Source organism: Macrobrachium nipponense, chromosome 1 (assembly GCF_015104395.2).
Source record: "Macrobrachium nipponense isolate FS-2020 chromosome 1, ASM1510439v2, whole genome shotgun sequence".
Classification (NCBI taxonomy): Eukaryota; Metazoa; Arthropoda; class Malacostraca; order Decapoda; family Palaemonidae; genus Macrobrachium; species Macrobrachium nipponense.
This window is the reverse complement of record NC_087200.1, coordinates 65,753,216-65,767,694: the sequence shown is the minus strand read 5'-3', so window position 1 is coordinate 65,767,694 and position 14,479 is coordinate 65,753,216. Positions and strand designations below refer to the sequence as shown.

Sequence of the window (14,479 nt, the reverse complement as noted above, 5' to 3'; positions counted from 1 at the left end):
GCCTGGCATAAAGCCTCAGACAAATCAGCAAGAGAAGGCTCCGACGACATGGAAGGGAGATGCAGCGAATTGGACAGCAGAGATGACGTCCCGGCAGCGAACAATGACGACACAGATGAGCGAGGCAGCACAGAGGAGACAACTGGGAATGACGTCATCGATGGAAGTGACGTCATAAGTGGCGATGACATCACGGCTTCCCCTCAATCCAAACGGGAAGCAGACGCCACTGGTGGAGGGATAAAAAATGACTGATCCCGTGACGTCACTAGCAGGGATGACGCCACGGCTTCCCTCTGCTTGAAGAAGCGGCAACTGTCACTGGCGGAGCAATACAAAATGGCTGACCTCGGCTACCAACGAGGACGAAGCCAGGAGGAGGGGGGAGGACCTGGACAGCATGAGGAGGGGGGTAGCGAGCATCCATGAAGTGCGTCAACAAACCCTCTAAGGGCAGAGAACCCCGTAGGCCCATCGACTTCCAAAGCCCCACCAACTTAGACGCCTCTGACTCTGTAATAAAAGACAATGATGAAAAGCCTCCTCCCCACAGGGAATCAAATTAACTCCCGAAAAAGAAGGGGTGACATTATAAAAATTAGCCTGAGGGTTGGGAAGAGGAGAAGAAAAACCCTCTGACGAAGGAAGAGTAGAAACCCTATGATGCTCCCTCTTGCTATAAAACAACTTCCACTGCTCTTTAGGCCATGCACTGCATTCTGTGCAAGGATCAGTTGTTGTACAAAGATTAGAGCGACACTTACTACATGTGATGTGGGAGTCAGTCGCAGCCGAAGCCAAAAAACGAGATCATGGAAAACCTGAAATCAAGGGGCACATATGTTGACGAGGCCGAGAAGAGCAGAAGAAGCCAAAATAACAGCACACACACACACTAAACACAATCGAAACGGGCAATGAACAGGGTAATGGCCGAAAGGGGTCAAACACAACTCTCGCCCAGGCGGTTAAGAAAAGACTGACGCAGTGGCGTAGGTGCTCGGTCCTTGACCACTCTTCACCTGATATATGCACGCGTTGCCAGAGCTCACAAGATTCCTTGCTCTCATCTGTGATTTAATTGGATCCAGGTGGGCGCTAGAAATTATCCTATTGTTAAGACCGAAGGTTTGTTCGCATATGAACAATTGAATTTTTAGTTATAGCATTTGTAGGTCATGAATTAACCATTTTTTCTAGTATTTTACATAGACAGCTTGTCAAAGATATGGGTCTATAATTGGATGGATTACTTGAATCTTTCCCAGTTCGTTTATTGGGATAATAATAGTATGTTCCCATTTATCTGGAAAAATGACAATTTGTCGAAAATTGCATTTTTCCTAACTATACAAACCTGAGGTCCTTTAAACAATAGGAAGTAGCTAGCGGCAGCTGGAACGGTCGTAAGCTTCGAACAAGGGGAGAACGGTAGTTAACTGCTTGTCCGACAGTCGCGCGGCTGGGAGGTAAACAAATCACTTTTGCTTTTGGCCCATGCAAAATACGCAGAGTGAGGGGTGGCATGAGGAGGGACTATATGTAAAGGACCTCAGGTTTGTATAGTTAGGAAAAATGCAATTTTCGACAAATTGTCATTTGTTCCGATACGTAATACAAACCATCGGTCCTTTAACAATAGGAAGACTCACTTCTTGGTGGGAGGAATCCGAGTCTTTTGATGAACAGACTGGTGTTCGTCCATCCCTGGAATGCCTCCCTGGTCGTAAGAGCGAGGGAGGGATCCAAGCCTCTGTCCGATTGATCGGGGTGTGCACCGCAGGATCAATGGTCAGACCTCTGGGCCGAGTACTAAGAGAGAGGCAAGCGTTATCTCTTTGTACCAGCAAGCAAGAACTTGTTCCTGTTTGCAAGAGGCAACATAAAGTATGGGTTTGTCTCAAACTGGCATCCACTTCCTCCCCCTTGTTGGAGGAATGTGGATATACGCTCCATCCCTAGTGAAAGGGATAAGATGGGGCTCTGTTGAGTAGCTCACCTGCATCTTGTCCTTATCCAGCAGGGTGACGACCGTGTCCCTCTAACACCCTCTAACCACAGGTAGAGGGGAAGAAAAAGATGGGAAGAGGAGCCAGTCACACACTCATTCACTCATCCATTCTTACGGTCACACCAGGACTCGATGCTGTTCAGCCTGCGAGGGTCTGGGTTCGCTACACAACGTGTTGAGCAGCCACCACGGGTCCCAGGGAAAAAGATCCAAGGACCTGTGGGCAATATCCTGAAGGTAGAAGGGAGGAGGGGCATGTGGCCTGGTTGGACCAGACCCCTGCCTTCAGTACCTGCGCCACGGAGAAGTTCTTGCGGACAAAGCAGCATCTCCTTCGCATCGAAGGCGGTGAAGTCCATTAGGGAGGGGATTGTGAACGACTCGAACCAATCGTCAGGGACCAAAGGGTTCTGAGTCTTCGCTATGAAGTTCGGTACGAAATGGAGCGTCACGGATCCCCATCCCCTGGATGCTTGACTTCGCAGGAGAAGTCATGCAGTTCCTCAGAGGAAAAGAAGGGAATAGTCGCATGACTTATCCCTCTTCTCTACTTCGGTGATGTCCAGTACCCATACTGGTCTGTCCGTTTGCCACGAAGTCTCTCGCATCCTCCTATCCCCATGCAGCGAAGTTCTCGGTAGTGGATAGGACACCGACACTCCATGGTGGGTGTCGATAGTATGGGTACTGTGACAAGCTATTAAAACGAAGTAATGATTGCTCTGTAACAACCGAACTAAATCAACAGCGTAGTTCGTAACTGACTCGGGCGCTCTGACAGCTGCCGACTGACTGCGTTCGGTAGGAGGCAAGTTGTCCAAGCATCCGAGTAAGTCACGTGACCTTCGCCTTTAAAGGGTTATGCCGAGAGACCAAACAAATAATGTATTTGTTTGTCACCAATGATGGACAGCGAGGTGATGATTCTCTTAAGGCATGTGCCCAACAGGCGAAAGTCAATTGCCTTCTAGAGACCGAGGTCCCTGAAGGCAAAACATCTCATAGTTGTTGAATCTCAGCTAAGGAGAAACAACACTATGTACCGTTGAAGACGAAGGTAGATATGAATGCAACCTACGTCTTCACAGACGAATCGAGAGATGGATTCTCAAGATTCTGAACCTGTGCTTACAAATGACTGAAAACGCTAACCGCTATTTCATTGCTGTCCGGTGAGAAGTCGTAGTTGCAATGAAAGCGGGGCGTTCTTCAGTAATGAAAACACAGGGGAAAGCCGCCTGAAGAACTGCTTCTCATGGGCTAAACATTTGGAAGTAGAGCTGTCAGGTCGGATAGTAGGCGATGTCTTTTGACATATCTGTTAATTCGGGTTGAACAATGAACAATTGTACACCTACGAATATAAGATATTTTGAAGACAAACTCAGATGTCTGCAAAATCATTCGCATTATCGCAGTGCGATGCAGCGGGAGACTTGTACAGACTTCTGTTACCGTGCGGTAAACAGAAAGATGAAAGAGTCTAAGAGATATCTCTGTTGAAAATTCTCGCAATGTCGAAGGCGATGGAATCTATCGTCACAGCAGTAGATGGTCCTTCATTATTGCGAGAATCCCCGTTAATCAGAGACCTAAGTCCATGATTGTTGGGCAGAGATACGGTTCGGTAGTCAATCAAAGCAGGGGAGAGAGAGACATACATGACCGTGCATCTCGGAGGCCCAGCTGATACTGAGCTGCTATCAGGCAGTTCAATACGCAGTAGCTGAGCCTGAGCTCTCGCCGACTCGTCATCCTGAGTTGCCAGGTAATCCATTATTCCACGAAGGAATGCGTTCGGCTAGAACCACCGAGCATAAAAGATATGCTCGAGCAATTATATTTAGGCGAAACGAATTTCGGTAAATATAAAAGTTGAAATGGTGTTGTCGTGACAAAACCATAAGTATATAAAATTGAAACTGAAAACTCCTGGAAGGTTGCAGGCAACCCCGAGTTGCAGTTCAATTAGAATACTTCTTGTCTAAGTCCCAATCTGTAGATTACTAGGATATGTGCCATACCTCGGACAATTCAACTGCTTAGTAGAATCATGTTGCGAGGTTAATATACGTAGTATATTTGTAGGATTCTGAACAACGATCTCCATCCTAAATTCTTTCCTTCAAGAAAACAAAATAAGGATTGGAGATCGACCACCTTCGATCTCTATCAAAGAGAGTGAAGGAGAAGTCTTCCTCGAAGGAAAGCTTCAATGGTGAACAGAATACTAAGACGATAGTTCAAGCCAAACTGGATATTCCCGTCCGTTCTTCTCTATTCCAGGTTGGTCGCCTACTGTGAGATAGTCTTCTTTCAGCAGCAGTCTTCTTCCCAATGCTAGAAATTCCAGGAATTCGAGCATAGGCGAGGTTCCCGATTATCGTGTAACATATCGGGGATTCTCGTCTCGCTCACTTTGGACCGTGTTCTCGCCTAAGTGTTTGGAGATCATAAAAAACTTGAACACTCTGAATGCGCTAGAAATTCCGTAGAATTCTAAGCAGTCTGCGAAACCCCCACCGAATTCGTCAAACGATATCGGCTGGTGGTCCTCTCGATTCCCATAGAAATCGAGAATGGGGCAGGATCCCTCCTCAACGACCGGGGCTTACGTCAGGTAGGACCCGAAGGTCCCCCGGTAGCGCAGTCCCCAACGTGGGATCCTACAGAGAAATCTCTGTAGGATCCCTCCCCTTTCCCTCGTAGCCGTAAGGAGAGAGGGAATGGGGGAGGAATTGGATACTCGCTCGCCTTCCCAGTGGAACTAGCAGTTGGAGAAGAGTAGGAGCAGCCATCGCCTTGCGGCGATGGCCTCTCAGAGTCTGGGAAAACGTATCGTCAAGAGAAAACGTTTCCCCGAGGAGGGTTACGAACTCTCACTGTAGGTAAGGGTCTGCCGCCACTGTGAACGTCGTCTGGGTGGGGCTGATCGACACCTGACAGGAGAGAGCCGATACCGTCCTCCGACTCATTCCAGTCCTCGTCGAGGTCGAAACCTCTCAGGAGGACCGAAGGAGTATTTAAATACGGTGTCCGAAGACACGTAGAAACGCCGCTGTCGCAGTAGAGGAGGTGAAAGTAGCTTGATCGACCGGCCAGAACTGAGAGAGCCTTCTTGTCCGGAGACGAGAGACTCTGGTTCGAGACAGAATCAGCAAGCTCCGATCGCGGCAGACCCACCGTCGGTTTGGGTTCCCTCTCGGGCCCCAAAACGACTCGAGCAGAGACGTGGGCTCTGCTGGTGGGAGCGGCAATCCTTCCGCAAGGTCATTATGCTGACGAATCAGCTTAATGACTTCTGCAAAATTCCTCTGTATCTCGGGAGTAACCGCGTCTTGCGGAGTAGGATCGTCCAGTCCCTCCAGCAAGAACAGATCCCGAGATACTCCTCCTTCAGAAGGAGGAAGAGCGGCAGACCCCTGACGGTCGCCTCCAGCTACTTGCGCGTATGTCCTGGTCGGTCCTAGAACCGTGCCTGGTCCATACGGCGTCATAGCGGGATCGCGAGCGGCGCACCTCTCGCGATCACTCCTAGGTACCTCGCTCCTCCCGGTGTAGCCCGAGGAGGTTGAAGGTACAGGAGAGGCAGACCTGACACTCCCCCCTAGCTCGCTGGCAGGACCAGCGTGCTTGGAGGGCTGCTGCTGATCGTCAACCCGCGGTGGCGATCGAGCAGCAGGCCTAGCCTTGCCGCTCGCCTGGGGCGAGAGGCTCGGCTGAGAACGTCGACGCTGATCTCTAGCGTCAGGCGAGCTGTTGCTGGTTACCGTCTCCGCCCGGTCCCGATGGGAGCGGCGGTCAGGTGACCTGCTAGGCTCGCTGTCGCGGTGAGACCGGCGAGCGTCCTCTCGGCGCGTCGAGCCGCTGGTACCGACGGCCGCGGGGACCCCTTCCTCGCCTCAACCCGTGGCTGGTCAGCGACCGTCACGGGGGGGGGGTCAACCTCCCGAGCAGCAGCCAGCTGGTCGCTGCGAGAGCGTCCACTGGCCTGGCGAGAGTCGTCTGCACGACTCTCGCCAGTCTTCTGCTCCGCGCTTCAGTCTTGACGGCGAGCGAGCTCGGGCGTCAAGACTTTGGCTGGACGGTCTCCCGCGGGAGACCGTCCACTCGGTACTTCTCGCTAACGAAAAGCCGAGGCGGATCCTGGTTTAGCGGCAGAACCGCTAGAACCAGGCGAGGAAGTGCCAGCCGAAGCTGGTACTCCTCTGGTCCCCGTCTTCTTCTCCTTGGCAGAAGAAGAGACGGGCCCTGTTCCCGAGGGAGCAGGAGGACCAGCAGAAGAGCTCCCCGAATTGCCGGAGCGAGACGGGCCCTTAGAAGGTCCCGAAGGAGCCTTCTTAGGGGGGGAAAACAAAACCCGGGTTACCAGCTGGTCGCTGCAAGAGCGGCCGCTGGCCTGGCGAGAGTCACCTGAGCGGCTCTCACCACCCTTCTGCTCCGTGCCGCGTCTTGACGCCGAGCGAACTCTGGCGCCGAAACTTAGCTGCACGGTCTCCCGAGGGAGAACGTACACTCGGGATCTCTCACGAACGAGAGACCGAGCCGGAACCTGGCGTAGCGGCATCGCCGCTAGCACCAGGCGAGGAAGTACCAGAGCTAACCGATACTCCTCTGGTCCCCGTCTATCTTCTTCCTTACGGGAAGGGGAGACGGCCCCGCTCCCGAAGGAGCAGGAGGACCAGCAGAAGGACCCCCGTCCCACCGGGGTGGGACGGGCCCTTAGAAGTTCCCGAAGGAGACTTCTTAGGGGGGAAGGCAGCCTTCTTCTTCTTCGGCTTATGGGCCTTAGAAGTCGAAGGGGAAGAGGCAGCAGCAGACGATGAAGACGAAGATGACAGCTTCCTCTTCTTCCTCTTCCTCGTCAGCTCACGCAGGACAGTCGTCAGGTCCTCCATCCAGGCCGGAGCCGGGGCTATTGCCGAAGCAACACGGCCCGACTGCACCTGTCCGGAAGGACCTGGGACTGGGGAAGACACACTGTGGCAGGACCAGCATGGACAGGCTCAGGAACCAGGAGCGACAGGAACAGCAACCAGCTCAGGAGCGGCAGGAACAGCGGCAGCAGTAGACCCAGAACAGCGGACAGCAAGCCAAAGCGGGAATCACATCAGCAGCAGGAATCACATCAGCGGCAGGTACGGCAGGCCCAGCGATCGCCTCGTAGAATCATCGGCAGCCAGCGGGAACCTGGGTACTGGCGGCCGGTCCAGGGGCGAGCTGCTGGAACAGCGGAAGTCTGGGGCAGGCAACACGAAGAAAACAGGCGGCGGCGGCAACCCCCCCTCGGTACGGCGGCGGCCCTAGTAGCGGCAGACGGCGTCACCGACACAGCATGGGGTGTGTAGACCAGGCGGGGGGGGAGCAGCATAAGCGGCCGTGGTAGTAGTGGAGACCGCCCCAGACCTCGCTAGACGCTGCAGCAGCCCGTGGATGCTAGGCACGCCCTGCCGCCGCGGTGGTCCATACCTGTCCAAGGTCGTCTCCCACGGATGTAGCACCTGCGGTAGCATAGATAGATTAGTAAGAGGGGTTCCCTCACGCACGGGGGGGAAGACATGCCCCACCCCGAACGCAAGGAAGACCCCAAATACAAAAAGGAAGCTGAGCGGGGGGCAGGAAGGAAGACGAAGAATCGGATACCAAGGGAGTCGCGGGAGAGCTTTCCGACGACTTCCTGGCAGACCTTCGCTTCCCCTACCCCCGCACAGCAGTGAAAAGTAATATGAAAATGAAACAGAATACTGCCCTTGCGATTCACTTCATAGAACTTAAAGGGAAAAAGATCAATTCCCGGGTAAGAACGGAAACTTGATCCAAAAAAATATGATGCTATAATAAAATTATATGAAAATGAAACAGAATAGTACTGCACTTGCGATTTTCACTTTCATAGAAATAAATCGTTAAGGATTTCAATTCCCGGGTAAGAGCGAAAATTGATCCAAATTAAATTATGCAAATAAATAAATGAAAAGAATACTGCAATTGCGAATCCACTTTCATTGCATTTATCATACAAAATAAAAGGCTCGTGCCGAGCGCAATCACGCTCTCGGTAACGAACGCACAGGGCAAAATATAATGAAAAAAAGTACTTACATTTTTCCACTTCGCCCAAAATACATGACTCGGCGCGAGCGCGCCCGCCCCGACCCTCGGCACCGAGACATTATTCAAGGGTTTCAATCATGAAAAGAGAGGAAATCGCCGCCTCTACGGCGATAGCTCCATGTTGGTTCATAATTAAGTAATGAAAATGAAAACAGTGTACTTACAGTTTCATTTTCAAGTCAAACAAACCATTAGTAGAAAACACAATATAAACAAAGCATACGACGATGAAGCGGGCAGAGAGCGATGACGAACACGTCCTTCACACCCGCGGCCGAAAGCAAAAGTGATTTGTTTACCTCCCAGTCGCGCGGCGCGCGACTGTCGGACAAGCAGTTAACTACCGTTCTCCCCTTGTTCGAAGCTTACGACCGTTCCAGCTGCCGCTAGCTACTTCCTATTGTTAAAGGACCGATGGTTTGTATTACGTATCGGAACAAATGTGTTTCATCCAGATGATGTTATAGAATTTTAGTAAATATGATTTGGTAATGGGGGCTAGTCTTTGTATCATTTCAAATGGTATTTTATCATGGCCTGGGGCCGATGGATGACATGAATCTAGAGCATTGTTTAATTCATTCATATTAAATGCACAATTATATTCTAGATCTTCAATAGTTTCAAAATTGAGTATACCCTGTGTTCTTATATTTCAAAAATGTTCATTTAGATTGGGGTAGGCACTTATGTTTTCAAAGTGTTTCCCTTTTATATTTGAAATTTCATATGGGTAATGACATAGCTTCCCATTTAGGTTTATTGCACTTCTTGGGTGTCTTATATATTTTCCATTAATTTTCCTTATTTTTTGCCAAATATCTTTCATAGATGTATTTGTTGACAAGCTTTACACATAATTTTTCCATGATATTTCCTCAGATATTACAAGTTTTCAAAATTTGGCAATATATTTGTTATATAAAGATTTAATATAATTGATTGTTATGTTGATGACCGCTATCTTGTTTAGTATATCTGTATGGTAGGGCAATTTGTTGAGGGCTTTGAGCTGTCTTAAGTCTGCTAAGATTTAGACTTAATACGTGTTTGATTTTGCTTAAAGTTGCTAAGGTTGGAGTCCACCATGGGACAGGGGATTTATTTGGGTGTGACCTTGTTTTAGGTATGCTTTCATCAGCAGCATCTATCATGAAATCCGTGAAGAATTCACATATTGTATTGTGGTTTTGGTTATGCAGAAATGGTGGTATATTTCTGGTATGTAGATGGTAAATGTCCCAATCTGCCTTTTGGATATTATATTTTACATGTGGCAATATTAAATCATTATTTAAATAATTAGGGACTATGGGGAAGTGATAACTGGTATACAAGTCATCCAGGACATTCCACTCAGTCTTTCAGCTAAGTCGACTGAGCACAGCAAGATAGGTCATGCTCCAATACGTATTTATCTATGTTTGTTCCTGGTGCATCAGCTGGGTGACTGTTATCACAAAGGGGACTATGAGCATTAAAATCTCCTACAACAAGTAGGGGTTCATGTAGATTATTAATTAATGCTGGTAGATCACTGAAATTCAAGCTAGAATTTGGTTGGTTGTATAAGTTACAAATTGTGATCATATTTTTGTCTGGCATATATAATTTGACAGCATTTATCTGATATGATAGTGATGAAGTTTAAAAGTTCATAGGTGATACTATTATGAACGTATAATGCTATGCCTAGTTTTCCCCTATCAGTTGGTGAATAACAAGCAATTTTGTACTGTTGAATGTTTGTGGGGTTAGATCCTATGTGTTGTAGGCATATACATATTGGGTTGTGGTCTCGTAGAATTCTTTGTAATTCACCCAGACGTAGTTGGGTTAAGAGGCCATTGATATTCCATTGAATAATTTCATATTCCATTATTGGGAGGAATTGGTGTTAAATTCTGTAAGTTGATTGCCGATTTTACTTTGCCTCGAAGTTTATATGCATTTGAATTTATTTGTTGTTTTTTAATTGTTGTATTTGTATGTTGGTTATTAGATTCAGCAGTTGTTTATTATTCAAAATGAATACCAATAAGTCTATTTTTTATTTTATAATTTCCTTTAAGTATTTTAAGAACTCAGAACATAATTCATTCTCATGTTGGTGTCTTAAAGGGCATTTCCTTAATTTAATAAAATTGTCTATACAATTTCATACTGTGTCCTCTGTCTTGGTGGTTAGATGGTTATATTTACCTACAAAGCACTCATTACAACCACAAGATGAATCATGTTTGGTGATGTTAGTTATTGGTTCAAAAGTATTTGATCTAGCTTTAGAAATTTCTGGTTTTGTAATTCTACTGGTCCTTTTCTGTAGTGATAAGAACTATAGGTTTGAGGGGTTATTTGTTTTGTTGTTGTTAATGGAATATTTGGGTCTTGTAGATGGTTGGGGAGTGATAGTTACATTTTGGTTTGATTTAATGGTATGATTTTCATTATTATTATTTGTTGGTAATTGTAAAGAGTGATTAATTGATTCTTTACTGACCAGATGTTGGGATTGAGGGTAATTGTGTACTTCCACTTACGATGAGGTTAGTACATCTTTTTTAAATTGTTCTCCTTGTGTAGTTGGAGTTTCTTTGGATTGATTGTAATTTTTAATAATCACTTTCTTTTCCCTCAGGTGGGGCTCATTCCAGTATTCTTTTCTCTTTGTCTGTTCGATCACTATTACTATTAGACTCCTCTTCCATTGGAAGCACCTTTCCATGGATATCTGAATCTTCCTTGTTAGTAGTGGTATTGTTGGGTATAATATCACTTTTATTTTGGGTTTAACTATTATTGGCATGAGAATTAGTTTCTATGTTTATATTATCTTGTTTGTTATTGTGCTGACTGATATCTTGATTTTTAGTTACATTTAAAAAGGTGGGACTTTTGGATGGATTATTAACTTCTCTTACTTTTAGCTCGAGTCTGGCTTCCATGATTGACATTCCTGTCCTATTAGAGTCTGGCTTCTATGACTGACATTCCTGTCCTATTTATCAACAACTGAAGTTCTATATTGTATTGGTAAAATGAGCATTCTTTAGATTTAGCGTGATTGGCTCCACAATTAATACATTTTGGTTACAGTTCCAATTAGTGGTATGGTTATCAGATGCACAGACTACACATATTAGAGATTTTTTATTTAAAATGGGAGGTCTTGGCCGGTAAATTTTCTTTTGGCAATGTTGATATTTTTATTCTTGTCTTTCCTACTTGATTTTGAGTATATTTCTAGATCATGAATATTGTTATATCTCAATTTTAAGGAGTCTAGCAGTAGTTGTTTTGAAGGAAGTTCTTGCTCGTTGTTGGGTAGGATGACTGTATCCTGTACATAATTCAATGTTTTATGGCTTGTAATTGTTACTTTTGTATTATTTATTTCCGTTATACTTAAAAAGGCAGTGGACTGCTTTTTATTGGTTACTTGGATAAGCCATTCATTGTATTTTATGAGTCTACATTCCATGTCCTGTGTTGGATATATGTTAAGTTTTCTAGTATTGCTGCTGAGATTTTGTTGTCAGTTTTGAGGACTAGAAATCTTGACCAGTTATCTGGTCCAAAGAGGTCATCAAAATGTACCGATGTGGGATTAAGTCAGTAATTTTTTTCTTTTTGGTCCTTGTTTTATGTACGTTGCTTGTCTATTAGGATTTTTATATTTTTCTGTATTGATGGGAGGATTACTTATCTCTAATTCAGAATTACTGTTCATTATATATGGTTCCCTTGTTATGATATTGGAGTTTAACAATTGATTTTTGTTTGTTTCTTTTTTATTTATTCACACTAATTGGTGTTGTTCTGGCTCTGCTACTTCACTTGGAACAGGATGTTCCTTTGTTGCATTTATAGCACTTTCATTGCTTGAGGCTGTACCAAGAAAATTCGGGAGTGACGTGCCAATAGTCATCAACTGTGCTGGAGTTTTTCCATCATGGGGCCCATGAGTACTCAAATCATTAATTTCATTAATCATAACCATATTTGAGATAAAAAAAAAAATCTTGAAAAGATATCATTGGGCCTTCACGAAGTTAAATCTTCCGCCAATGGCACAAGTGAGAAATGACTCCCAAATATCTGCATCCCTACCCTACCCCAAAAGGGGATGGCATAACATGATTAGTATGGCCCAAGTGTAAGCAGAACCCGCTTGCTATTACTAAGAGTATTAAGGATAATGCAATTATCCCCATCCTAATCAAATTATAGGCAAACCAGAAAGAATGCAGAGAGTTCTATTCCTAGAACCAGGGCCCCATGGAATCCGTGGTCCAGCTCCAGATTAGTTCCGCCTGAAGAACAGGCCCGAACATTGTCGGGTAGATGATAAATCTACCACAGTTCTCATTATTTAGCTTCAGATTTAACTGCATGTTAAGCCATGATATGTTTTCTTATTTATTTGATTTCGAAAATTTTGGCACAAATGGAAAAGTCCAGAGATATTAACCCAAAAATACGTAATGTTATATGGGACTCTCTGGTTCGAATCTAGGAAGAAATTCCTGAGGTTCAAGAGCCCCTCACCATGTCAAGGTGGTCCCAAAATGAGGGGGAAATTTTTTAAATTTAAAACACTTCCAGATATGTGCAATACCTGTACACTAAAATCTAACTAACATCATTCCAAATATTCACAAAGTCCACAAACTAGTTAAAATTAGTATAATACATTAAATATTTTTCATAAAAAACATAAGTTTACATCAACTTATCAGTGTAATCTGTAACTTCAGCTAGAGCAGACCTGTTACTGATGGTCCCAATTTTGGATAATACATATTCTGCTTACTAACATACTTTTTTCCTATTTTGGATAATATTCTATTTACTAATGTACATACTTTTTTCCTATCACCCTCTTTCTAACCTACACTCTTTAGTCTTTGTGTATTTCTTCTACTTGGGTTTTTCTTTTTATCATTTTGAAAAACTTTTGATTATTTAACTTATGTCTGTTGGTTTAGACAATTGTCAGTACAGCTATTCACTTGAACCACCTCAGTTCACTGTTTACCTCAACTTGGTCTATTCGCTAGTCAGGCAGTTGGATCATGCAAGCAAATAGTTTTTCCTTGTCTCTGTATAAAAATATGTGGATATTTGGTTAGTAATTTTCTATGGAGAATCATTTACTCCAAGAATACAGTACTAGGAACTAGATTTTTTTTTTTTTTTTTTAACCGCGATCCAGAATGGTGTTAACCTAGCTAGGAAATTTTACATGTATAGTGTTGTCAATTGTAGGATAATATGTTGTACCACAATGGCTAAAAGGAGATGTGCTAAGGCTTTCATGAAAAGTATAAAAGTTTTATCTCCTTACAGAGGGTCCAGCATTTATTATGTAATGGCAGTTGCAGGGACCAGGTGGGCCCACAGTAGTCAACTTAAAGAATAAGTAAGGACTGACTGCAGTCACAGTGATTGCCATAAAATAGTACCAGGTGTTATAGCTCCTGAAACTTTCATGCTAGAAGGGGGTTCAATTGAAATCAAGCATTCTAAAAATCTCTTGCTTTTCCATTATGAGTAACATACTACACTTTGTTTTGAAGGATACATGTGCTAATACTATAAATCACTGTTCATGATTCTTGCATAACATTAATGTATGGAAGGATTTTGAAGAAAAAATCTTAGCCGAGCTGCAGTTGATCATGTTTACAGTTCCAACTCAACCAATTTCATTACTTATCAGACATGAATGAGTCCTGATAAATGAAAATCATATTTCATACTAAATAGAATAGTTTGGTAAACAGTCTAGACATAGCATATGGTGAAACAAACATGACTGATACCTACCAGCACCATACTCAGTTATTTGATTATTGTTGTCTACATCATAAAGCGCTTATTCTTCATGTCAAGATAACATCTTTTGTCTAAGTTTTAGCAAATAGATGTGGTGATTTTTTAATAATGTGTTGAAAGCATTCAAATGAAATAATGTAATGATAGTAATTATTAACCCTTGAGATTTTATTTGGTTATTACTCCTCTGAGATTTTAAGGAGTCCCAACATTTGTGTGGCAAATCAAGCAAAACTTCTACAGATATAGTAACTATTTTTTCATTACTCACTGTGAATTCACTTTTCACAGTATACAGCCAATTCAGTACGTACTATTATGTTTTGTTTTGAAGCTGAATATTTGTACATTGTTGTAGTATGTTCAATAGTGGAAAACCACAAAAAAACAAAAGGTAAAATGACAAGTTTTCTTAAAATATCTGAGAAATGAGGGGATCTAATGGGTTGGGAATATTTTCACTGGACTGAATTTATGTTACAGTACTATAGTATATCTTTTGTTTCCATGGGGTCT

General features: G+C 44.3%; 1 protein-coding gene across 6 annotated transcripts in view; it reads right to left on the bottom strand.

Annotated features, from left to right (window-relative positions):
* The window catches only part of LOC135219374 (nucleobindin-2-like), a 103,612-nt gene that overhangs the window by 52,634 nt on the left and 36,499 nt on the right, over positions 1 to 14,479 (bottom strand). The gene's annotated exons all lie outside the window — the stretch shown is intronic.